The 25,598-nt window shown below is 43.1% G+C and overlaps 1 protein-coding gene and 1 long non-coding RNA gene across 2 annotated transcripts in view; one reads left to right on the forward strand and one right to left on the reverse strand.

Moving 5' to 3' along the window:
* The window catches only part of LOC110261339 (zinc finger protein 444), a 996,914-nt gene that overhangs the window by 35,862 nt on the left and 935,454 nt on the right, over positions 1–25,598 (forward strand). The gene's annotated exons all lie outside the window — the stretch shown is intronic.
* On the reverse strand, positions 1,305–8,054 carry LOC102165933 (uncharacterized). The gene is made up of 2 exons (XR_303906.4): positions 7,817–8,054; positions 1,305–4,444 (listed from the first exon to the last, which is right to left on the reverse strand). It is a non-coding gene; the product is annotated as an uncharacterized LOC102165933 (long non-coding RNA).

Here is a 25,598-nt window from a genome sequence, read left to right on the forward strand (position 1 = left end):
TACTAGAATTCATAGCTAATGCAATAAGAGAAGGTTATAGAAAAGGTATACTGATCAGAAAGGAAGGAATAAAACAGCTATGGAAAACAAACAAAAGTAGACCAAATAAAAATAAAATCCTGAAAATAAGAAGCATTACAACAAGACTTTAGGATACATGGTTAATATAGAAAAGGTCATCACTTTCCTATAAACCAGACGAACAAGTGAAACTGAAATTAAAAACACAGTATCATGTATAATAGTACCCCCCACACACAAAAAAAGAGAAACAAATACTCAGTTAAATAAATACTCAGTTTGGAGTTCCCGTCGTGGCACAGTGGTTAACGAATCCGACTAGGAACCACAAGGTTGCGGGTTCGGTCCCTGCCCTTGCTCAGTGGGTTAACGATCTGGTGTTGCCGTGAGCTGTGGCGTAGGTTGCAGACACGGCTCGGATCCCGCGTTGCTGTGGCTCTGGAGTAGGCCGGTGGCTACAGCTCCGATTCGACCCCTAGCCTGGGAACCTCCATATGCCATGGGAACGGCCCAAAGAAATAGCAAAAAGACAAAAAACAAAAAACAAAAAACAAAAAAACAAAAAAAAACCACTCAGTTATAACTCTACCAAGACATGTACAAGATCTACATGATGAAAACTACACAACTCTGATGAATGAAATCAAAGAAATAAATATATATCAGAAAGAAAGACAAATATTATATGATACCACTTATACCTGGCACCTAATACATGAAACAAATGAGCCTTTCCAAGAGAAGAAAATCATGGACCTGGAGAATAGACTTGTGGTTGTCAAAGCGGAGGGAGAATGAGTGGGATGGATTGGGAACCTGGTGTTAATAGATGCAGACCATTGCCTTTGGAATGGATAAGCAATGAGATCCTGCTGTATAGCACTGGGAATTATGTCTAGCCACTTATGATGGAGCATGATAATGAGAAAGAATGCATACTTGTATGTGTAACTGGGTCACCATGCTGTACAGTAGAAAACTGACAGAACACTGTAAACCAGCTATAATTAAAAAAAAAAAAGTATTTTTTAAAAAACAATACTTTCATGTTCAATAGTTACTGGAGTTATGAAAGTGTTCATTTACTTTAGAAATGGATTCTAGGAAGTTATGCACTCAACGTGGTATCTAGGATCATAAATTAAAAAGCACAAAGTACATGATGATACACAAAAATAAATGAGCAAACAATATATCATATTTCACTAATATTACTAATTCTAACTTTACTGGTTTTGTGACCTTTCATGGTGTTTAAATCATAAATGTGTTTTAGTCTTATGTAAGCACTAAAAGAAAATGGTTTAATATCTGTTTTTTGTACAAATTTAAGTAACATATTAATAAAAATAATTTAAGTCTAAAAAAATAAATAAATGTAATACTGGGGAAGGATCCAACTCAGTCATTGCACTTATATGTATATTTGGAAACTAGTTATTACCATGCAAACTATTACATTTTAGAACGGAGAAGCAAGGTCCTAGTGTATACCCAAGGGAATTACATCCAGTCTCCTTAACATACCATGATAAAAAAAAAAGAATGCACATGTATGTACATATATATGTACATATGTATAACTGAACCGCTGTGCTGTACAGCAGAAATCGGCACACAGTAAATCAGTGATACTTTAAGAAAAATAATATTCGAGGAGTTCCCATTGTGGCTCAGAGGAAACAAATCTGACTATAGCGTCCAAGAGGATGCAGGTTTGATCCCTGGCCTTGCTCAGTGGGTTAAGGATCTGGCGTTGCCACGAGCTGTGGTGTAGGTTGCAGACAGGGCTCAGATCTTACATTGCTGTGGCTATGGTGTAGGCCAGCGGCTACAGCTCCGACTTGACCCCTAGCCTGGGAATTTCTATATGCAGCAGGTGCGGCCCTAAAAAATAAAAAATGATAATAATATTGATATTTGAAAAAGAAAAGTCATTACAAATGTGCAATATGGAGAGTTCCCATCATGGCTCAGTGATTAAGGAACCCAACTAGTATCCATGAGGCCACAGGTTTGATCCCTGGCCTTGCTCATTGGGTTAAGGATTCAAGGTTGCCATGAGCTGTGGTATAGGTTGCAGAAGAGGCTCAGATCCTGTGTTGCTGTGGCTGTGGTATAGGCCAGCAGCTACACCTCCAGTTTGACCCCTAGCCTGCAAACCTCCATATGCCTCAGGTTCAACCCTAAAAAAATAAATAAATTAAAAAAAAAGAATTTCCCATTGTGGCTCAGCAGTAACAAACCTGACTGGTATCCATCAGCACACAGGTTTGATCCCTGGCCTTGCACAGTGGTTTAAGGATCTGGTATTGCTGTGGCCTGTGGTGTGGGTCTGATCTTGGACTGACGAAAATGTTTTGGAATTACATGGTGGTGATGGTTACACACCTTTGTGAATATACTAAAAACCAGTGAACTGTGCACTTTGGATAAACGAATCATATAGTATATGATTTATAGTATATGAATTACATCTCAAAAAACCTGTGAATTTGCAGCAACATTGATGGACCTAGAAATGATCATGCTAAGTGAAGTCAGTCAGTCAATGAGACACCAACATCAAATGCTATATCACTTACATGTAGAATCTAAAAAAGGGACACAATGAACTTCTTTGCAGAACAGATACTGACTCACAGACTTTGAAAACCTTATGGTTTCCCAATGAGACAGGTTGGGGGGCAAGGGGATGCACTGAAGGTTTGGGATGGAACTGCTATAAAATTTGGTTGTGATGATTATTGTACAACTATAAATGTAATAAAATTCATTGAGTAATTAAAAAAAAAAAAAGATTTCCGGATTTCCCATTGTGGCTCAGTGGTTAACAAATCCGACTAGGAACCATGAGGTTGCGGGTTCGATCACTGGCCTTGCTCAATGGGTTAAGGATCCGACGTTGCTGTGAGCTGTGGTGTAGATCGCAGACGCAGCCTGGATCCCACATTGCTGTAGCTGTGGAGTAGGCTGGCGTCTACAGCTCCGATTAGACCCCTACCCTGGGATACTCCACATGCCATGTGAGTGGCCCTAGAAAAGACAAAAAACAAATAAAAAAAAGATTTCCCACATTTATTGCACTCATAAGGCATTTATCCACTGTGAAGTTTCTGATGGGAACTGAGCTTTTCATTTCAGCAGCTAAGTTCCCACATTCATGGCACTCAAAAGGTCTTTCCCCAGTGTGAACTCTCATGATTATGAAGTATCCACCTAGTAGGAACGATTTCCCACATTTATTGCAGTCATTAAGGCTTTTCCCCAGTGTAAATTTTCTTGTGGGCCCTGAGATACTGGCTGTGGATAAACAATTTCCCACATTCATGGCACTCATACAGCCTTTCTCCAGTGTGTACTCTCTGATGAACAAAGAGATAGGATTTACTGGTATAAGTAAGATTTCCCACATTCACTGCACTCATAGGACTCTTCTCCAGTTTGCACTGATGTGCAAGGAAATTGGATTTGCAGGTAAAAAACTTTTCACATTGGCTGCGCTGAACAGGACTTTTTGCAGTGTATTAACTTTCTCATGCTGAATAAGGTTACATGTTTGCAGGCTTTCCCACATTTGCTTCACCCACAAAACTCTTCCCCAGTGAAAACTCATCCTGAACAAGTATCTATGTGTGGCAGAAGACACTGCCTTCTTCAGAGCTGTGACGACATTTTCCACTGTGAAAACCAGCTTCAATGTCCTTACAGTCGTTTTGTTTCTTCCTGGTATTAGTGGCCTCTTCCTGAAGTCCCATGTTGGCTACAAAGCTGTTCCCAATCTCTGTGGAGGTAGATAAGATTCCTTGATCCATGGGCTGTGCACCTCTTCAAAAATGAGGGTCTCTCGGAGTTCCAGTCGTGGCACAGTGGTTAATGAATCCAACTAGAAACCATGAGGTTGCAGGTTCGATCCCTACCCTTGCTCAGTGGGTTGAGGATCCGGCGTTGCCGTGAGCTGTGGTGTAGGTTGCAGACGCGGCTCGGATCCTGCATTGCTGTGGTTCTGGCATAGGCCAGTGGCTACGGCTCTGATTAGACCCCTAGCCTGGGAATCGCCATATGCCTCAAGAGCAGCCCTAGAAAAGGCAAAAAGGCACAAAAAAAAAAAAAAAAAAAAAAGAGGGTCTCTCAACATCACACATGAAGGGTTTCTCTAATTTGGTGCTTCTGGAGCTCTTGAAGGTTGCTGTGAAACAGAACTGTTTCCCACATGCCCTGCATGTGTATGCCTTCTGCTCCCTATTTGTTCCCTGCTGTTCAACCAAGCACAAAATGTCTCTCAACACTGGGACATACATCTTGCAGGGCTGGGCCTTCTTAGGAGACAAAACTTCCCTGAGGTTCCTCATCTGTGACATTCCTTGTGCAAATATGCCCTATTCAGAAGGTGTCTCTTCATCCTCGTTTCCATGCCAAGAAACTGAAAACAAAGAAATGCTGGTTAACTACATGTGGACTTTATTGGGTTGGAGTGACACCTCACAACTGTACATCAAACACATGAAAGAACCAGTCCATAGCACTGTGTTCCGGAAATGGAGTTGAGGTCAAACTTAGGAAGCAGCTCTACTCTCACCAAGCGATAGACACATGGACCAGATGTAGCCCAACAAAAAAGGTTTTTTCATAAATCACTCCTCTGTCAATAGTTTTGACCAGGGCCACATCTACTGGTGACTTGTGATACTGTTCAAAAGTGTAGGTTTAGGCCCCAGAAAATCTGAATGCTAGATGGTGTTCAAAGACTATTAAAGGATACTTGTGTATCTGAGGACATAAACAATGTCAGTCAGTGCTATGGGGAAAATAATGTGAAGATCACATCAGATTAAGTGGTTTAGAGAAGTGGTAGGGAATTTTAATCCCAGGCTGCAGTCAGACTAAAAATGGGAAGTAGCAGAGTGTCGCTGGGTGTGGAGCTAAAAGAACAAAAAAGATACACAAATGACCAATATGCATAAGAAATTAAAGAAGCTATTTCATTTACCAATGCAACAAAAAGAATAAAGTATCTAAAAATAAACCTATCTAAGGAGGAAAAAGACCTGTACTGAGAACTATAATACAATAATTAAATGAAAGAAGTATCATGTTATTTTTTTAATTCAATGAATTTTATTACATTTATAGTTGTACAATGATCACCAAAAACCAATTTTATAGTACTTCCATCCCAAACCCCCAGTCCATCCTCCCCAACTCCTTTGGAAACCCTAAGTTTTTCAAAGTCTGTGAGTCAGTACCTGTTCTGCAAAGAAGTTAACTGCATACTTTTTTAAGATTCCACATATAAGTGATAGCATATGACTTTGGTGTCTCACTGTCTAACTTCACTTAGCATAATTTCTAGGTCCATCCATGTTGCTGCAAATGTCGTTATTTGTTTCCTTTTAATGGCTGAGTAATATTCCACTGTGTGTGTGTACCACATCTTGTTTATCCACTGCTCTGTTGAAGAGCATTTAGGTTGACTCTATGTCTTAGCTATTATATATAGTGCAGAAGTGAACACTACATCTTTTCAAGTCATGGTTTTCTCTGTATAGATGCCCAGTAGTGGGACTGCTAAATCAAACAGTAATTCAATTTTTAGTTTTGTGAGGCATCTCCATACTGTTTTCCACAGTGGTTGCACCAATGTACATTTCTAACAATAGTGTACATTTCTAACAACAGTGTACATTTCTGCACACTCTCTCCAGCATTTATTGTTTGTAGACTTTTAGATGATGGCCATTCTGAGTGGTACCTCATAGTAGTTTTGATGTGCATTTCTCTAAATTAGTGATCTTGAACATCTTTCCATGTTTTCTGGCCATCTGTATGGCCATCTGTACACCAGCCTACAGCGTAGGCCGGTGGCTACAGGTGCCATTAGACCCCTAGCCTGGGAACCTCCGTATGCCGTGGGAGCGGCCTAAAAATGGCAAAAAAAAAAAAAAAAAAAAAAAAAAAATATATATATATATATATATATATATATATATATATATGTTCTCAAATTGGAATAGTGAAAATTGTCAAAATGACTACACTATCCAAGGAAATCGACAGATTGAACTCAATCTCTATCAAATCAGCAATAGCATTTTTTCACAGAAATAGAAAAAAATGTTTAAATTTGTATGGAAACACAAACGACCCTAAGAGCCAAAGAAATTCTGAGAATGAAAAATGGAGCCAGAGGAATCAGACTCCCTGAATTCAGATTATATTATGAAGACATCAAAAAAGTATAGAACTGGCACAGAAACAGAAATATAGATCAATGGGACAGGATAGAAAGCCCAGAAATAGGGAGTTCCCATCATGGCACAGCAGAAATGAATCTGACTAGGAACAATCAAGTTGCGGGTTTGATCTGGCCTTGCTCAGTAGATTAAGGATCCAGCGTTATCATGAGCTGTGGTTTAGATTACAGACGCAGCTTAGATCCTAAGTTGCTGTGGTATAGGACAGCAGCCATAGCGTCAATTAGACCCCTAGCTTGGGAACGTCCATGCTGTGGGTACAGCCCAAAAAAGAAAGAAAAAAAGAAAGCCCAAAATTAAACCCACACATTCAATGACATGACATCTAGGATCATAAATTTAAAAACCATCTGGGAGTGGAGTGCCTGCCATGGTTCAATGGCTTAAGAATCTGAATGCAGTGGCTGGGGGTACTGAAGAGGTGCAGGTTTGATCCCCAGCCCAGACAGTGGGTTAAGGATCTGGCATTGCTACGGCTCTGGCATAGGTCAAGGCTGTGGCTCTGATTCAATCCCTGGTCTGGATCTTTCATGTGCCCCAGGTGCAGCAATTAAAACACAAACAAAAACAGTATGATACTGGCACAAAACAGACTTATAGAGCTCCCTGGTGGCTCAGCAGGTTAAGGATCCGGCATTGTCACTGCCGTAGCATGGGTCCAATCCCTGGCCTCGCTCAGTGGGTCCAGCGTTGCCCTGAGCTGTGGTGTAGGTCATAGAGACGCCCTGGATCCTGTGTTGCTGTGGCTCTGGTGTAGGCCAGCGCTACAGCTCTGACTGGACCCCTAGCCTGGGAACCTCCACAAGACACAGATGTGGCCCTAAAAAAAAAAAAAAAAAAAAAAGATACTGGCAAATGGCCAAGAAGTACAACATTAGAGAAATACAATCGCAACAGTAAAAATACACGATTTGATGCCCATTAAGACGACTAATATCAAAAACAGAAAATTACAGATGTTGTCCTGGATGTAAAGAAATTGTAACCGTAGAAAAAGGTCTTGCAAGAACAGTTTACGGTCTGCTTTAGCAGTGACCATGTCAGTGACAACAGCATTTTGCACAGTGTCAGGCACAAATAAATGTCAGGTACAGGAATGGAGTAACAAGCATTTATTTACAGTCACCTGGTCAAAAGGAGAGCAAGCAAGACTTGCCATCAGTCTACCAGGCTGACTGCAAAAATACGGACCTTGGAGTTCCTGCTGTGGCTCAGTGGAAACAAACCTGAATAGTATCCAAAACCCTCCAGGCTCCCAGGGCCCTAAGAAGTGACAACCACTCGTCCGCCGCTCCAGGGTCAGCCCGGCCTCAAACCCCCTTCCTTGCAGAAACGAGGCGGACTCCGGCCTCCCCCGAGGTCCCGACTCACTGGCATCTCCACGCCTCCCCCACTCCACGTGACCCTGAGCGTCGGAAACCCGGAGACCACCCCTGCGGGCCTCCCGGTCCGGGACCAGGCGCCCAGGCGCCGCTCCCTCGGGCCCCTCCTAGTCGGCTGGGGAAACGGGCAGGGCACCACCCGGGGCCCGCAGCGCTTACCTCGGCCGGGTCCCTCGGCGCGGCCGCCGCCGTCGGCGCCTCCGGCCGGAGCGGACCGACCACAGCCCAGCGACCGGGCGGGACGCGGCACCGAGACTCCCCGCAGGCGGCGGTGTCCAGACCCGCAGGCCCGCCCTGGGCGGTGCGCGCAGAGCCTCCTCCTCCTCCTTCGAAGCCCGACACCTCGCTCCCAACGCCGCACAGACTAGCTTCGCACCAGCTCTACAGACGCAACATCAACCAAAATGGCCGCCATGAGACGGAAGTCTCTCTACAGCGGGTTCTCCCTTCCGGAAACGCGCCTTTTCTGGATTTTCATTGGATGACTGTTTCTGTCTCTTAGCGCAAGTTGTTCCGGGTAATGTAGTGCAAAGCCCTCAGGGAAGGTTTCCCCTGCACCTGAATCGCCTGGAAAAGAGCCAATCATCAGGCTGGGAGCCCTAGGAAAGACTTCAAGGGCTGGACTGGAGTTCCATCCTTCTTAATAGCGCCGGGGACAGTTTCACAAGAGTGTTAATAACATTTAAGAGTCTTTGGTAGTAACGATTACTGAAGTGTTACACTGGATATTATCTCAGACTCCTATAAGCCAACTCACGTTGACATCCGCTGGTAAGTGGAAGCAAATAAACATCCTATTGCTCTCAAAATGCTTGCAGCCTGAAATGTTAAAGACATTTTGTAAGCTGTGATCAGGGAGGAGAAAAGAAACATGTCTGATACTGGTAATATGGAAAAGAGATACAGGCACCATTACAGGCAACACTGTAGCAGCTGGACAATAGGAACAGGGCTACTTATGTTCCCTCAAGGAAAGGGCCTTCAGGAGTTCCAGTCGTGGCCCAGTGGAAACGAAGCCGACTAGGAACCATTTGGTTGTGGGTTTGATTCCTGGCCTCGCTCAGTGAATTAAGGACCTAGTATTGCCGTGGTGTAGGTCACAAACAAGGCTTGGGTCTGAGTTGGCTGTGGCTGTGGTTGTAGTGTAAGCCAGCAGCTGTATCTCTGATTAGACCCCTAGCCTGGCAACCTCCATATGCTAAAAATCAAAATTAAAAAAAAGAAAAGAAAAGAAAGGGGTCTCCTGCTTGTACAGTAGGTGATTGTGCCCAACTGAGTGAGAAACACTGATGTATGATCAGGTCACCCATGATGGCTATTTTCTTGACTCTCTCTATGTCCCCTGCCCTACCAATCTGATTCACCTGTGCTCTACTCACATGGCTGAACTTCCCTCTTAATAATAAAGCCTAATAGGTAAATGCCTAGATACTTGCCTCAGCCCCAGCTAGTGATTATTCTAGTATTTAGATCAGAAATTCTTCACTTTGATAGTTATCAACTATCAATTGTAAGGAGCATGTTCCCTGTGCTCATTTCCCTGATAACCAGTGATCCATCCTGAAATTCGTCTAAAGCAGGTAACCTTCCTCTCTTCCCCAATAGGGAAGACTGCTGCTACATGGTGCCTGCTGTCTGCCTACTCAGATGGAGTGTATCTCCAGGACCTTACTCTGGATGTGTTAGGTCCCCTGTCCATTAAAACATTGATGTCTCTGTCAATCACCTAAGTATGTGTTTTGCACAAGCTCAGTCAAATTCCTCGTCTTCCACCTGATAGCTCCTTACTGGGACTGCTTGTACACCTAAAAACTGTCTTCCTTTGTGGCCTACATTATCATCCCTTGTCTATATAACACAACAGAGTTATGCTCTGGGCAACCCCTGGCTCCTCAGCCTGACAGGAAACCCCCTCCAGAGCAAGGAAACTGCTCACAGGTCCCCAGGGTTTGTTCTGTGCTGTTCTTGCCACATTTTGACCTCCTCCATGCTCTCACCTCTTCCGGAAAAGATCAGTCCCCATGGCTGAGGGCAGAAGTAGAGAGGGTGTCTCAAGGCCACAGTGCTGGAGGAATACAGGAGATGGGGAAGGCCATACCTTCTGGGCTCCTTCCTGTCCTGGGGACCCGCACAAAGGTCCTGGCAGGAATGCAGAGTGTTGGAAAGGACGCTGAATTCCGACACCCCGAAACCGCTCCACAAACCTTTTCTTTCCTTCTCTTCTCAGAGTGTCCTCTGCACCAAGGAAGGAGGACTCAAGGGGGCCAGGAGCAGAGGGTCTCGTTGGCCTTGCCCAGAAGTGCACTTCTGGACTGAAGTGAGGGCCAAAAAGGCAGGACTCACCTTTGAGGCTAACATTCCGGATTTCGTGTACTGGGTCAAGTCAGGACTCTGACGCCTGAGCCAGTTTAGGGGACACAGCCTGTGGCATGAGGAAGGGGTCTAAGTTAGGGGGTGTTTCCTAAACCACAGGTTGCCACCGCCTCCAGCTGTCTCCTACATCCAGTGCTACCCCACCCTTCTTGGTCGCACCACTAACCCCAAATTCCCAATCCATCCCTCCCCACCCATTCATCCTTGGCAACCAAAAGTCTGTTCTCTGTCGGTGAGTCTGTTTTTTAAGTTCAGTTGTGTCATATTTTATTTTATTTTATTTTGTCTTTTTGCCTTTTCTAGGGCGGCTCCTGCAGCATATGGAGGTTCCCAGGCTAGGGGATCTAATCACAGCTGTAGTCCCTGGCCTACACCACAACCACAGTAACGCAGGATCTGAGCCGCATCTGTGACCTACACCGCAGCTCACGGCAGTGCCAGATCCCCAACCTATTGAGCGAGGCCAGGGATTGAACCCGCAACCTCATGGTTCCTAGTTGGTTTCGTTAACCACAGAGCCACGTCGGGAACTCCTGTGTCATATTTTATTTTTTTATTTATTTATTTTTTATTTAAAAAAATTTTTTTGGTCTTTTTGCCATTTCTTTGGGCCGCTCCCGTGGCATATGGAGGTTCCCAGGCTAGGGGTCTAATCGGAGCTGTAGTCCCTGGCCTACACCACAACCAAAGCAACGCAGGATCTGAGCCGCGTCTGCGACCTACACCACAGCTCACAGCAACGCCGGATCGTTAACCCACTGAGCAAGGGCAGGGATCGAACTTGCAACCTCATGGTTCCTAGTCGGATTTGTTAACCACTGCGCCACGATGGGAACTCCCTGTGTCATATTTTAGATTCTACTTATAAGTGACATCATCTGGTATTTTCTTTTCTCTTTCTCACATATTTAGCATAATCTCTAAATTCATCCACTTTGCTGAATTCGTCTCTTTTTCTTTTTAGGATCATACCTTCAACATATGGAATTTTCCAAGCTAGGGATCGAATTGGAGATGCAGCTGAAGCCTAGGCCACACAAAAGCAATGTCAGATCTGAGCTGCACCTGAACCTACACAGCAGCTTGTGGCAACCCACAAGTGAATGTTTAACCCACTAAGTGAAGTCAGCGTTCAAACCCGCATCCTCATGGACACTATTTTGGGATCTTAACCTGCTGAGCTACAACTCACATTTTCTTTGTTCATTCATCTGTTGATGGACATTTAGGTTGTTTCCATGTCTTGGCTGTCATAAATAATGTGGCTATTAATATAGGGGTACATTATCTTTTTTTTTTTTTTTTGGTCTTTTTAGGGCCACACCCAAGGCATATGGAGGGGTCTAATCAGAGCTGTAGCCACCAGCCTATGCCAGAGCCACAGCGATGCTGGATCCAAGCCGTGTCTGTGACCTACACCACAGCTCATGGCAACACCAGATCCTTAACCCACTGAGTGAGGCCAGGGTTCGACCCCACAACCTCATGGTCCCTAGTCAGATTTGTTAACCATTGAGCCATAACGGGAACTTCTATCTTTTTGAATTATAGTTTTGTCTTGTTACATAGCCAGGAGTGGGATTGTTGGTTCATATGATAACTCTGTCTTTAGTTTTTCAGAAAGACTGTGCTTTGACATAAAGTGTTTCTTTTTATTTATTTATTTATTTATTTATTTATTTTGCTTTTTAGGACTGCGCCCATGACATATGGAGGTTCCCAGGCTAGGGGTCGAATTGGAGCTACAGCTCCCAGCCTACACCACAGCCAAAGCAATGCCAGATCCAAGCTGCATCTTCAACCTACACCATAGCTTATCACAATGTTGGATCCTTCACCCACTGAGCAAGGCCAGGGATCAAACCCCAAACCTTAATGGTTCCTAGTCAGATTCAATTCCACTGTGCCACACAGAAACTCCATTAAGTGTTTCAATAAAAAAGTCTTTGCATTCTGGAATTCATTTGGTGGCTCAGCAGAAATGAATCTGACTAGTATCCATGAGGACACAGGTTTGATCCCTGGCCTTGATCAGTGGATTAAGGATCCAGCATTGTGGTAAGCAGTGGGGTAGGTTGCAGACAAGGCTTGGCTCCTGTTGTGATGTAGGCCGGTGGCTGCAACTCTGATTCAACTTCTGTCCTGGAAATCCATATGCCACAGGTGCAGCCCCAAAAAGACAAAAAAAAAAAAAAAGATTATGCATTCATAAAGACATATTTTCAGGTTTTTCCCAATCATTGCAAAAACACATACAACATAAAATTTAAGGTTTTTACCATTTTTTTATTATACGTGATTTATAACATTGTGTTAATTTCAGAGGTACAGTATAACGATTCAGTTTTTTAAGGATTATACTGCATTATAGGTTATTACAATTTATTGACTATAATTCCCTGTGAATACAGTACATTGTTGTTGCTTACCTATTTTAGGTATAGTAGTTTATATTTGATGATCCTATACTCCTCATTTGTCCCTCCCTCCTTTCTTCTCCTCTTTATTTATTTATTTATTTTGGCCAAGCCTGGGGCATGTGGAAGTTCCTGGGCCAGGGACTGAACCAGCACAACCGAAGCAACCCAGGCCAGTGCAGTGACAACACTGGATCTTTAATCTGCTGCAGCACAAGGGGATTCCTTCCCCTCCCACTTGTTAACTATAAGTTGGTTTTCTATATCTATGTGTCTGCTTCTGTTTTGTCTCCAGACTCATTTGTTCTGTTTTTGAGATTCCAAATATAAGTGATAGACTATAGTATTTCTCTGTCTTTGACTTATTTCACTAAGCATAGTATTTTCTAGGTTCATCTGCATTGCTACAAATTGCAATGTTTCATTCATTTGATGGCAGAGTAATATTTTATGGCTGAGTAAAAAAAACTCCACGTTGTTTTTCATAGTGGCTGTACCAATTAACATTTCCACCAACGGTGTACAACAGTTCCATTTTCTGTGCATCCTCTGCGGCATTTATTATTTGTAGGTGGGTGCAGCCATAAAATTTAAAGAAAGGAGTTCCCGTCGTGGTGCAATGGAAATTAATCCAACTAGGAACGATGAGGTTACAGGTTTGATCCCTGGCCTCGCTCAGTGGGTTAAGGATCCAGCGTTGCTGTGAGCTGTGGTGTAGGTCGCAGACGCAGGTCGGATCTGGTGTTGCTGTGGCTGTGGCGTAGGCCGGCAGCTACAGCTCCAATTAGACCCCTAGCCGGGGAACCTCCATATGCCACGAGTATGGCTCTGGGGAAAAAAAAAAAAAAAAGCAAATACATAAATAAAAGAAAAAAGCAGAAAGAGAAAACAGCACCATAGATATCATGGACATAAAAAGAATAATGAAGTATATGAGAATATATAAGACCATAAATATGATAACCAAAATGAAAGGGATGAATTCCTTGAAAGGCACAGCATACCAAAACCCACACAAGAATAAGTGGACAATTGCATAGGTTTACATCTATTATTTTATGGCCAAACACCCTGTATATGGAAGTTCCTGGGCCAGGGATCAAATTTGGGCTACAGCTGCAACCTATACTGCAGCTGAGGCAATACTGGATCTTTTAAACCACTGTGCAGGGCCAGGGAGCTAACACACACCTCCACAGCAACCAGAGCTTCTGCAGTTGGATTCTAAGTCCACTGCACCATAGCAGGAACTCCCTATTTGTAGACTTTCTTTTTTTTTTTTTTTCAATGAATTTATTACATTTGTGGTTGCTCAATGATCATCACAATCCAATTTTATAGGATTTCCATCCCACAACCCCAGTGCATCCCCCCACCGCCCTAGACTTTCTGATGATAGCTTTTCTGACCTGTGTGAGGTAAAAGCTCATTGCATTTTTTTTTGCTCAATGAATTTTTTTTCATTTATAGTTGCACAATGATCATTGTGGTTTTGATTTGCATTTATCTAGTAGTTTAAGACATTGAGGATTTTTTCATGTGCCTCTTGGATAACTGTCTTCTTTTGGAAAATGTCTTTTGAGGTCTTTTGCCCAGTTTTTTTTTTGTTTGTTTTCTTTTTTCCTTTTATGGCCACACCAGGGTCATATGCAAATTCCCAGGCTAGGGGTCTAATTGGAACTGCAGCTGCGGCCTATACCACATAGTAACAGCAAAACCAAATCCCAGCCAAATCTTTGACCTATACCACAGCTTGCAACAATGCCATTTACTTAACCCACTTAGCAAGACCAGTGATTGAACCCAGCGCGTCCTTATGGACACTATGTTGGGTTCTTAATCTGCAGAGCCACACAGGAACTCCCGAGTATTTTTTTGTTTTTTGTTTTTTGTTTGTCTTTTTGCCTTTTCTAGGGCCGCTCCCACGGCATATGGAGGTTCCCAGGCTAGGGGTCTAATCAGAGCTGTAGCTGCTGACCTATGCCAGAGCCACAGCAATGCAGGATCTGAGCTGTGTCTGCAACCTACACCACAGCTCATGGGCAATGCTGGATCCTTAACCCACTGAGAAAGGCCAGGGATTGAACCCGCAACCTCATGGTTCCTAGTTGGATTCGTTAACCACTGAGCCACGACGGGAACTCCTGTTTTTTTTTTAAACAAGTAGCCACACCCGTGGCATATGGAAGTTCCTGAGCCAGGGGTCGAGCCACAGCCACTGTAGAAGCAATGCCAAGGAGTTATGCTGCAAGTCACACAGAAAGTCCATGAGGTTTTTTTTGGTTTTTTTTTTTTAATTGAGTTATATTGTGCTGTTTTCTTCCTTCCTCCCTCCCTCCCTTTCTTTCTTTTTTGACGCACCCTCAGCATATGGAAGTTCCCAGATTAGGGGTTGAATCAGAGGAGTTCCCATTGTGGCACAGCGGAAACCAATCTGACTAGGAACCATGAGGTTTCAGGTTTGATTCCTGGCCTCGCTCAGTGGGTTAAGAATCTGGTGTAGCCTTGAGTTGTGATGTAGGTTACAGACGAGGCTCAGATCCTGCATTGCTGTGGCTGTGGTGTAGGCTGGGGGGTTGTAGCGCTGACTTAACCCCTAGCCTGAGAACCTCCATAAGCCATGGGTGCAACCCTAAATAGAAGACAAAAAAAAAAAAAAAGGAGCTATAGACACTGGCCTATGCCACAGCTACATCAACGCCAGATCCAAGCCACATCTGCAACCTATACCACAGCTCACAGTAATGCCAGATCTTTTAACCTAGTGAGAAAGGCCAGGGATTAAACCTGTATCCTCATGGATACTAGTTGGATATTTTACCCCTAAGCCACAATGGGAAACCCTATATGCTGTTCCTATGTTTTGCTTTGGTTCTCGTGTTGTTTTTGTTTTTGGTCATGCCCAAGGCATGTGGAAGTTCACAGGTCAGTGATCAAACCCATGCCAGAGCAGTGACAACAGCAGATCCATAACTCACTGAGCCACCAAGGACCTGCTCTTTCTATATTTTGGATAATAGCCTCTTTGTTGATCACATTTCAAATATTTTCTCCCATTCTGTATGTTGTCATTTTGTTTTGTTTGTGGTTTCCTGTCCTATACAAAAGATTTTAAGTTTGACTGGGTTCCCCCCCCCCCTTTTTTTAGTGTTGCTTTTATTTCTATTGCCTTGGGAGAATGATCTACAAAAGCAGTGGTATGATTTTTATGTCAGAGAATGTTTGACTATGCTCTCTTTTAGTTTATGGTGTCATGTCTTATGTTTAAGTTTTTCAGCCATTTTGAGATTATTTTTGTGAATGTTGAGAGGGTGTGTTCTAACTTCGTTGATTTTCAAGTGGCTGTACGACTGGTCACACAACGCTACTGAAGAGACTGTCTTTTTCCCATTGTATATGCTTGCTTCATGTGTTGAAGATTATTTTACTGTAGGTTTCTGGGTTTATTTCTGGACTCCCTATATTCTTTTCCACTGATCCATATATCTGTTTTTGCAACATTATCACACTGTTTTCACTACTGTAGCTATGCAGTATTGTATGAAGTCTTGGGAGAGTCATGCTTCCTGCTTTGTTCTTTTTCATCAGGATTGCTTTGGCAATTCTGGGTCTTTTATTGTTCCATGTAAATGTTCGAATTATTTATTCTAGTTCTGTGAAAAAATGCCATAGGTAATTTGATAGGGGTCACATTAAATGTGTAGATAACTTTGGGATTCTGGTCATTTTAACAATATTATTTCTTCTAATCCAAGAGCATACGCTATCTACCCATTTATGTAAATCATCTTTAATTTCCTATATTAATGTTTAATAGTTCTCAGTTTATAAGTCTTTCTCCTCTTTGGTCAGGTTTATTTCTAAATATTTTATTTTTGTGGGGTGAAATTTTTAAAAGTTTCTTTGTTTTTACATTCCTCATCTGATATTTCATTATTATTGTAAAAAAAAATGCAACTGATTTATTTATTTATTTATTTATGTTTTTGCTTTTTAGGGCCGCACCTGAGGTATATGGAAGCTCCCAGGCTAGAGGTTGAATCAGAGTTATAGCTACTAGCCTATACCAACCGCCACAGCAAGGCAGGACCCAAGCCACATCTGTGACTTACACCACAGATCACAGCAATGCCAGATCCTCAACCCACTGAGCGAGGCCAGGGATCGAACCCACAACCTCATGGTTCCTAGTTGGATTCGTTTCCACTGTGCCAAAATGGGAACTCCCCTTCTTTTTTAAACCCTTGTTTTAATCCCATCAATGTCTTTTTTAAATCCCATTTTTTCTTTGGCCACTTTCACAGCATGCTGGAGCTCCCAACCTTGGGACTGAACCTAAGCCACAGCACTAACAGCACTGAATCCAAAAGTGATACATCAACAGGGAACTCCATTTTGTCTTTTTTATTTTATTTTTTTATGGTCACACCTGCAGCATATGGAAGTTCCCAGGCTAGGGGTCAAATCAGAGCTACAGCAGCAGGCCTACACCACAGCCACAGCAACACTGGATCCAAGCCTCATCTGTGACTTAGGCTGCAGCTTGTGGAAAGGCTGGATCCTGAACCCATTGATCACAGCCAGGAAATGAACCTGCATCCTCATGGACATTGTTTTAGGTTCTTAACCCATTGAGCCGAAAAGGGAAGTCTTGTCTTGTCTTTTGATGATTGGGTATATCAAATTGATTTTTGTGGGGTCTAGGACTGCACCTGCTGCATGCATATGGAGGTTCCCAGGCTAGGGATCTAATGAGAGCTGTTGCTGCGGCCTACACCAGAGATGCAGCAACGCAGGATCCGAGCCGAGTCTGTGACCTACACCACAGCTAACGGCAACGCCGGGTCCTTAACCCACTGAGCAAGGCCAAGGATTGAACCTGCAGCCTCGTGGTTCCTAGTCAGATTCGTTAACCACTAAGCCACAATGGGAACCCCTCAAATTGATTTTCAAATGTTGAGCCACTTGTGTGAATTTGGCATGAATCCAATTTGATCATAGTGTGGGATCTATTTCATGTATTGTTGGCTTCACTTTGCTAATATTTTGTCAAGAATTCTTGCATCTATATTCATTAAAGATAATGGCCTATACTTTTGTCTTTTGGTGGTATCATTAATTATCTTCATATCAGCGTTTTGGTGGCTTCATAGGATGTCCTTGGGGGTATTCTCTCCAATTCAATTTTTTGGAAGAGTTTGAGAGGCATTAATATAGGTTCTTTTTTGTTTGGTAAAATTCACCTCTGAAGCTATCTGGGCTTGGATTTTTGTTGGTAGGAAGTTTTTATTTTTTTTTATTTTTTATTTATTTTATTTATTTTTTTGCCTTTTCTAGAGTTGCACCTGCTGCACGCATATGGAGGTTCCCAGGGTAGGGGTCTAATCAGAGCTGTAGCCACTGGCCCATGCCAGAGCCAAAGCAATGCGGGATCCGAGCCGCGTCTGCAGCCTACATCACAGCTCACGGCAATGCCGGATACTTAACCCCCTGAGCAAGGCCAGGGATCAAACCCGAAACCTCATGGTTCCTAGTCAGACTCGTTAACCACTGTGCCACGACAGGAACTCCGGTAGGAAGTTTTTAAATTACAAATTTTGGAGTTCCTGTCATGGTGCAGCAGAAACGAATCCGACTAGGAACCATGAAGTTGTGGGTTCAGTCCCCGGCCTTGCTCAGTGGGGTAAGGATCCAGCGTTGCCATGAGCTGTGGTGTAGGTCGAAAGACTTGGCTGGGCGAAAGACTTGCTGTGGCTGTGGTGTAGGCTGGCAGCTGTAGCTCCAGTTTGACACCTAGCCTGGGAAACTCCATATGCCACAGGTGTGGCCCTAAAAAAGACAAAAATACAAAAAATATATATATATATAAATAAATAAAAATATAAAAAATTACAGATTCTATTTCACTTCTAGTGATCAGTATGTTCACATTATGTTCACATTATTTATATATATATAAATAAATATATATATATATATATATATATTTTTTTTTTTTTTTTTGTCTGTTTAGGGCAGCACCTGTAGCACATGGAAGTTCCCAGACTAGGAGTTAAATCAGAACTACAGCTTCTGACCTACGTCATAGCTACAGCAATGCAGATTCAAGCCGAATCTGCAACAGACACCACAGTTCACGGCAATGCTAGATCCTTAACCCCCTTAGCTGAGGCCAGGGATCAAACCCGAATCCTCATGGATACTAGTCTGATTCATTACCGCTGAGCCACAATGGGAACTCCAATTTATTTGATTTACGTTTGGAGGGCTATGATTCAAGAAACTTGTCCATTTCCTCTAGGTTGCTGATTTCTTTGGCAGGTAATTGTTCATATTATGCCTGTAAGATTTTTTCTATTTCTGCAGTGTTGGTTGTTATGTTTTCTTTTTCTATTTAAAAAAAAAATATTTTTTGTCTGTCTGGTTTTTTTTAGGGCTGCACCCGCAGCATATGGAGGTTCCCAGTCTAGGGGTCAAAACAGAGCTGCAGCTGCTGGCCTACACCACAGCTCACAGCAACACTAGATCCTTAACCTACTGTCAGAGGCCAGGGATTGAACCTGCGTTCTCCTGGATACTAGTCAGATTCGTTTCCGCTGAGCCACAATGGAAACTCCTACAGATTCTTTTAGTCTTTTCCATCATGGTCTATTGCAAGAGATTGGATCTAGTTCCCTGTGCTGTAAAATAGGATATTGTTGTTTGTCCATTCTGTATAGAGTTTGCATCTGCTGACCATCAACTCCAAGTCCACCCCCTCTCTTTGCTCATCCCTCTTGGCAACCGCAAGTCTATTCTCTGTGTGTTTAAGTCTCTGTTTTATATCAGGATCATTTGGTCCATATTTTTGATTCCACATATAAGTGATATCACATGGTATTTATTTTCCCTGACTTACTTTACTGTATATGATAATCTCTAGTTGCACCCACGATGAAGCAAATGGCAGTATTTCATTTTTATGGCTGACTAGTATTCCACTGTATATATGTACCACATCTTTTTAATCCATTCATCTGTCAAAGGATATTAGGGTTGTTTCCATGTCTTGGCTATTATGAGTGGTGGTGCTACAAACATAGGACTAATGTTATCTTTTTGCTTTATTTTATTTACGTATGTATTTATGTATTTATTTTTGGCTGAGCATACAGCAAATGGCTGTTCCTGGGCCAAGGATAGAACCTGAGCTACAGCAGTGAAACCAAGCCACTGCAGTGACAATGCTGGATCCTTAACTCACTGTGCCACAACAGAACACCTTTTTATTTATTTTTTTCATGGCTGTACCTGTGGCATAACAAATTTCCCATGCTGGGAATCAATCTGAGCTGCAGAAGCAGTCCACTTCTCAGCTGTGGCAATGCCACATCCTTACCCTACTGTGCTGGACCGAGGATCAAATCCGCATCAGAACACCCACATCAAAACAGACACAGCGCCAGATCTGTAACCTGTTGCTTTACAGCGGGATACTTCATGAATTCCTCTTCTTGAATTATTGTTTTATCCAGAGATATTCCCAGAGATGGCATTCCTGGATCATATGGTAATTCTTTTTTTTCCCTAGGGCCACACCCGTGGCATATGGAGGTTCCCAGGCGAGGGGTCTAATCGGAGCTGTAGCTGCCAGCCTATGCCACAGCCACAGCAACACAGAGCCACGCCTGTGACTTACACCTCAGCTCATGGCAATGCCAGATTTTTAACCCACTGAGCAATGCCAGGGATTGTATCTGCTTCCTCATGGATGCTAGTAAAATTCCTTTCCGCTGAAACATGAGGGAACACCTCATATGGTAATTCTATTTTTACTTTTCTTTTTTTTTTTTCTTTTTTTCTTTTTTTGTCTTTTTGCTTTTCTAGGGCTGCTTCCACGGCATATGGAGTTTCCCAGGCTAGGGGTCTAATTTGAGCCATAGCCACCGGCCTACACCAGAGCCACAGCAACGCAGGATCCGAGCCACGTCTGCAACCTACACCACAGCTCACGGCAACGCCGGTCCCTTAACCCACTGAGCAAGGCAAGAGATTGAATCCGAAACCTCAGGGTTCCTAGTTGGATTCATTAACCACTGTGCCACGACGGGAACTCATTTTTCCTTTTAGGTCCACACCATGGCATATGGAAGTTCTGAGGATGGGTAAAATTGAAGCCGTAGCTGCCAACCTAAGCCACCTCCACAGCAGATCCAAGCTACTTCTCCAACCTATACCGCAGCTCACAGTAAGGCTGGATCCTTAACCCTCTGAGCAAGGCTAGGGATTGAACCACGGCCTCATGGATTCTAGTCAGGTTCGTTACTGCTGAGCCACAAGAGGAATTCCTATTTTTACTTTTCTAAGGAAACTCTATAGTTTCTTCTATAATGGTTGTACCAACTTACATTCCCACCAGCCAGTGTAGGAGGGTTCCCTTTTCTCCACGAGTATCTTTTCATGTGCCTACTTTCCACCCACAAGTCTTCTTTGGAGACATGTCTATTTAGGTCTTCTGCCCACTTTCAATTTGGTTCTTTTGTTGTTGAGTTGTATTAGTTGTTGTTATATTTTGGAGATTAAGTCCTTGTCAGGAGCATCATTTGCAAATATTTTCTCACATTCCATAGGTTTGTTTTCTTTTTCTGGTTTCCTTTGCTGTGAGAAACATATAAATTGGATTTGTCCCATTCATTTATTTTTGTTTTTGTGTCTATTGCCTTGAGAGAGTGATCTAATAAAGCATCTGGTTCTGAATTATACATACATTTCTGAAGGAAATTTTGTGGGGGGCCACACCCAGGACATGCAGTTTCCAGGGCAGGGATCAAACTCGAGCACAGCAGTGAACCAAGCCATAGCCGTGAAAACGACAGATCCCTCACTGCTAGACCACCACAAAACACCGAAACTTTTTTCTCCCCCCTGCTTTTTAGGGCCACACCTGCGGCATATGGAGGTTCCCAGGCTAGGGGCCTAATCGAAGCCATAGCTGCCGGCCTACACCACAGTCACAGCAACGCAGGATCTGAGCCACGTCTGCAACGTACACCACAGCTCACAGCAACGCCAGATCCTTAACCCACTGAGCGAGGCCAAGGATCGAACCCGCAACCTCATGGTTCCTAGTCGGGTTCGTTAACCACTGTGCCACGACGGGAACTCCCCTAGTCAGATTCTTTTCCGCTGCACCAGGAGAGGATCTCCCTGAAGATACTTTTTTTCTGATAAAACACAGGGGCATCCCCAGGTGGATGAAGCAGAGAAGTTTCGTGTGCCACACAGAATTTTCTTAATGTAGATTTTACACATTTCAATACTGGTGTATTCTGACATCAAGATTGATTCTTCCATTTTCTTGAAACATACAACAAAAAAGTTTTAATAAGTGGCCCAGTTAAGAAGTGCTTGTATATTCGGTGCAATTTACTTTCTCCAGATTTCTCCGTGCACATTTACCTGGTACTTCTGCATGCAGGATACTTTTGAATCTGTTACTCCAAAATTTAAGGGAAAACTAAATATTTTTAAGAATAAAACATGGCAGGGATTTCCATGGTGGTTGAAGACTCAGGGCTGTCACTGCTGCTACTGCCTGGGTCCAATCCTTGGTCTGGGAACGGAGATCCCACATTGAGCGGCTGCATATGCCACAGCCAGAAAGAGAATAAAACACAGCAAACATCAAAAACAATGAACAGGAGTTCCTGGTGTGGTTCAGCATGGTAAGAACCTGACTAGCATCCATCCCGGGCCTAGATCAGTGGGTTAGGCATCTTATGTTGCTGCAAGCTGCGGCATAAGTCACAGATATGGTGTTACTGTGGCAGCGATCTAGGCCACTGGCTGTGGCTCCAATGAGTTCCTTAGCCTGGGAATGTCCATATGCCAGGGGTAAAGCCTTAAAGAAAACAAACAAACCCAACGCAAAACAATGAGTAATGTCATATTGCCTAAAAATCAAATATAGTACAATAGTACAACAAAATTCACAAAATTTGTTGATACAAGGAACATTTTATGAAAGTTGCTATAACTGCTTTACAATGAAAAATGTCAGATATATATGGAAAAAGAAAATAGTTTAATAAACCCCATAGATGAATCACAAACTTTGAACGTTAAATATCAGTACAGAACCATCTAATTTAACCTACACCTCATGCATGTAACTCTAAAAACTTATTTACAGAAAATGCAAGGTATATCATTAAAAAATAATCACGAGTGTACAGTCATCCCTCAGTATCCACAGGGACCTGCTTCCAGAAAGTCCAAGGACATCAAACTCTGAGCATCCCTAACGTGCACTTTACATCTTTCCTAGATTATTTACACCACCTAATGCAACATAAAAATGCTATGGAAATGTTTGTAAATACGACACAAATACTATGTAGATAGTTGCCAGCATAAGAGAAATTCAAGCTTCAGGTTTTGGAAAGTTTTGGAGTCTCTTCTTCTTAAATTTTTTTTTTTTTTTTTAAATTTTGGCCATACCTGTGGAATAAGGAAGTTCTTGGGTTAGGGATGGAATCCTAGCCCCAGCTGCAACACACCACAGCTACAATTCTGAATCCTCAGCCCAATGCACTGAGCTGGGGATCAAACCCTTGCTGCCACAGAGACATCAGATCTTAAACTGCTGTGCCACCGTGGGAATTCCATGAATATTTTGACCTAGTCTTTTGAACCTTCAGACGCAGAATACGAGACATGGAGGGTGAAATGCTTTGCTCTAAATGGAACTTACTAATGAAAAGGCATATGTGTTACATACCTACAAAAATAATAACATTAAATACATGGACAGGAGCCATGCTTTTCCAATGTTCTGGAGAGAAATATATATATGTGTGTGTGTGTGTGTGTATACTTTTTTTTTAGGGCTGTACCTGGGGCATATGTAAGTTCCCAGGTAGGGGTCAAACTGGCGCTACAGCTCCTGGCCTCTACCACAGCCACAGCCACACAAGATCCAAGCCATGTCTATGATCTACACCACAGCTCATGGCAACGATGGATCCTTAACCCACTCAGCAAGTCCAGGGATCAAACCCATATCCTCATGGATCTTGGTCAGGCTTGATACCACTGAGCCACAACAGGAACTCTAAGAAATATATATTTTTAAAGATTTATAACTTTTTTTTTTTCCAATTTTAAGGGCCGCACCCATGGCATATGGAGGTTCCCAGGCTAGGGGTCGAATCAGAGCTGTAAGTGATTGAACCTGCAACCTCATGGATACTAGTCAGGTTCCTTACCACTGAGCCACAAGAGGAACTTCAGATTTAGATCATCTGAATCAGAATTTCCGTTACCCTAAAAGGACACACACACACAGTGGGTGTAGTCCTAAAAAAACACCAACAAAAAAAGAATTTCCATATTATACCTATATGGAATCTACCTCATACATCTTTTTAGTAAATATCTCTTCCAGGGAATTCCTGCCGTGGCTCAGTGGAAACGAATCCGACTAGGAACCATGGGTTGCGGGTTCGATCCCTGGCCTTGCTCAGTGGGTTAAGGATCCAGCGTTGAGGTGAGCTGTGGTGTAGGCTGACGGCCACAGCTCCAATTAGACCCCTAGCCTGGGAACCTTCACATGCCTCGGGTGCAGCCCTAGAAAAGACTAAAAGAAAAAAAAAAAATCTCTTCCAAACTTTTGACGTTGCTTGTTTGTGTAAAGCAGAAAATAGATCATTTGTTTAGGACTGTTTCCATCATTCTACCAGCTAACTGTGCTCTTTAATTATTTTTTGATGCCCCAAGGCATTTTGAAGTTCCTGAGCCAGGAATTGAACCCCAGCCACAGCAGCAACCCAAGCTACTGCAGTGACACCAGATTCCTAACCCACTGTGCCACGAAGGAATGCCTAACTGCGCCCTTTTTAATGTTTCCTCACCTGTGCCCCCAAATTGGGAAGCAGAGCATCATCAGCTTTAAAGAACAATATAGTCCAGGTACAGTTTTTTGTCTAGGAAACCCCAGAGGTTGTGAGGCCCCGTTGTCATTTCTTACAACTGGGTGCCATTATTAGAGGCTGTAGCCCTTTACACGACATGAAGTTTTTTTGGTTTTTGTTTTCTTCATTTAGAACCTGCCATTATTAGAGGCTGTAGCCCTTTACATGACATGAAGTTTTTTTGGTTTTTGTTTTCTTCATTTAGAACCTCACCTGAGGCATATGGACGTTCCCAGGCTAGGCCTGGAATGAAAGCTACAGCAGCCAGCCTATGCCACGGCCACAGCAATGTGGGATCCAGGCTGCATCTGCAACCTACACCAGAGCTCACAGGAATGTGGGATCCCTAACCACTGAGCGAGGTCGGGGACTGAAGCCGCATTCTCGTTTCCACTGCGCCACAGCAGGAACTCCCTATGACATGGCCTTTGATGAGTGGATCCATGTATGTTAGTGTCTCCTAATACCAATTCTTCCACAGCCTGTCATCTGCTGGCTTCAGCTATCACTGACAATCATTCTGCAGGTCTGCTGCTATAAGAGGAAGTAAAACGTTAGTATCTTGTCACTACTTCTGCATCTTCACTTAGAATATTTATACAGGAAGAATTTTTCCTCATCTTCTATTTGGTTATCCTGAAATAGTTTGTATTAGAATGATCCCTATTTCTTGCTCAAGTATGCTTTTCAGCCTCCACAATAACTTGTCAGTTCCTTAAGTTGATGAAAGAAGCGTAACCACTGTGATTTTCTTCCACGAGGAACATCAGGGTCATCAGAATACTTAACACAGTGAAATATTGTCCAGGTTCTTTTCTTTGATATTCAATGTGTATCATTACTGTGGAGTGGCATTCTCCTCAAGTCAAATCTTGTAGCATCCTCATCCTAAAGTGATCCTAGGTGCAGGAGCGTGGAGGAGCCCTGGGCCCTGATAAACAAATCCAAGACGCCCTGTGCAGCGAACACAGCATAAGGTTAATGATGTGCAGGGAGCGTCGTTTCACCGGCTGCTGGCCAGAGGAACCAGGGGGCGCTGGCAGGAGCCCCGGCAAGGATGCACCTTTCCCCTGCCTCAGAAAGGCAGAGTTGGGTAGAATGGGTGGGTAGTTGGCCCGGAAAAGAACACCTTCTCATTATCAAAGGAAAAAAAGAAACAGAATACAAATACAGCAAAAATATATTATTTCGAGCATCACC

The sequence above is a fragment of the Sus scrofa genome, chromosome 6 (assembly GCF_054392235.1).
Source record: "Sus scrofa isolate SSC_HxYL_T2T_F1_AM1 chromosome 6, Sscrofa_HxYL_maternal_Yorkshire_Landrace_v2.0, whole genome shotgun sequence".
NCBI classification, from domain to species: Eukaryota; Metazoa; Chordata; class Mammalia; order Artiodactyla; family Suidae; genus Sus; species Sus scrofa.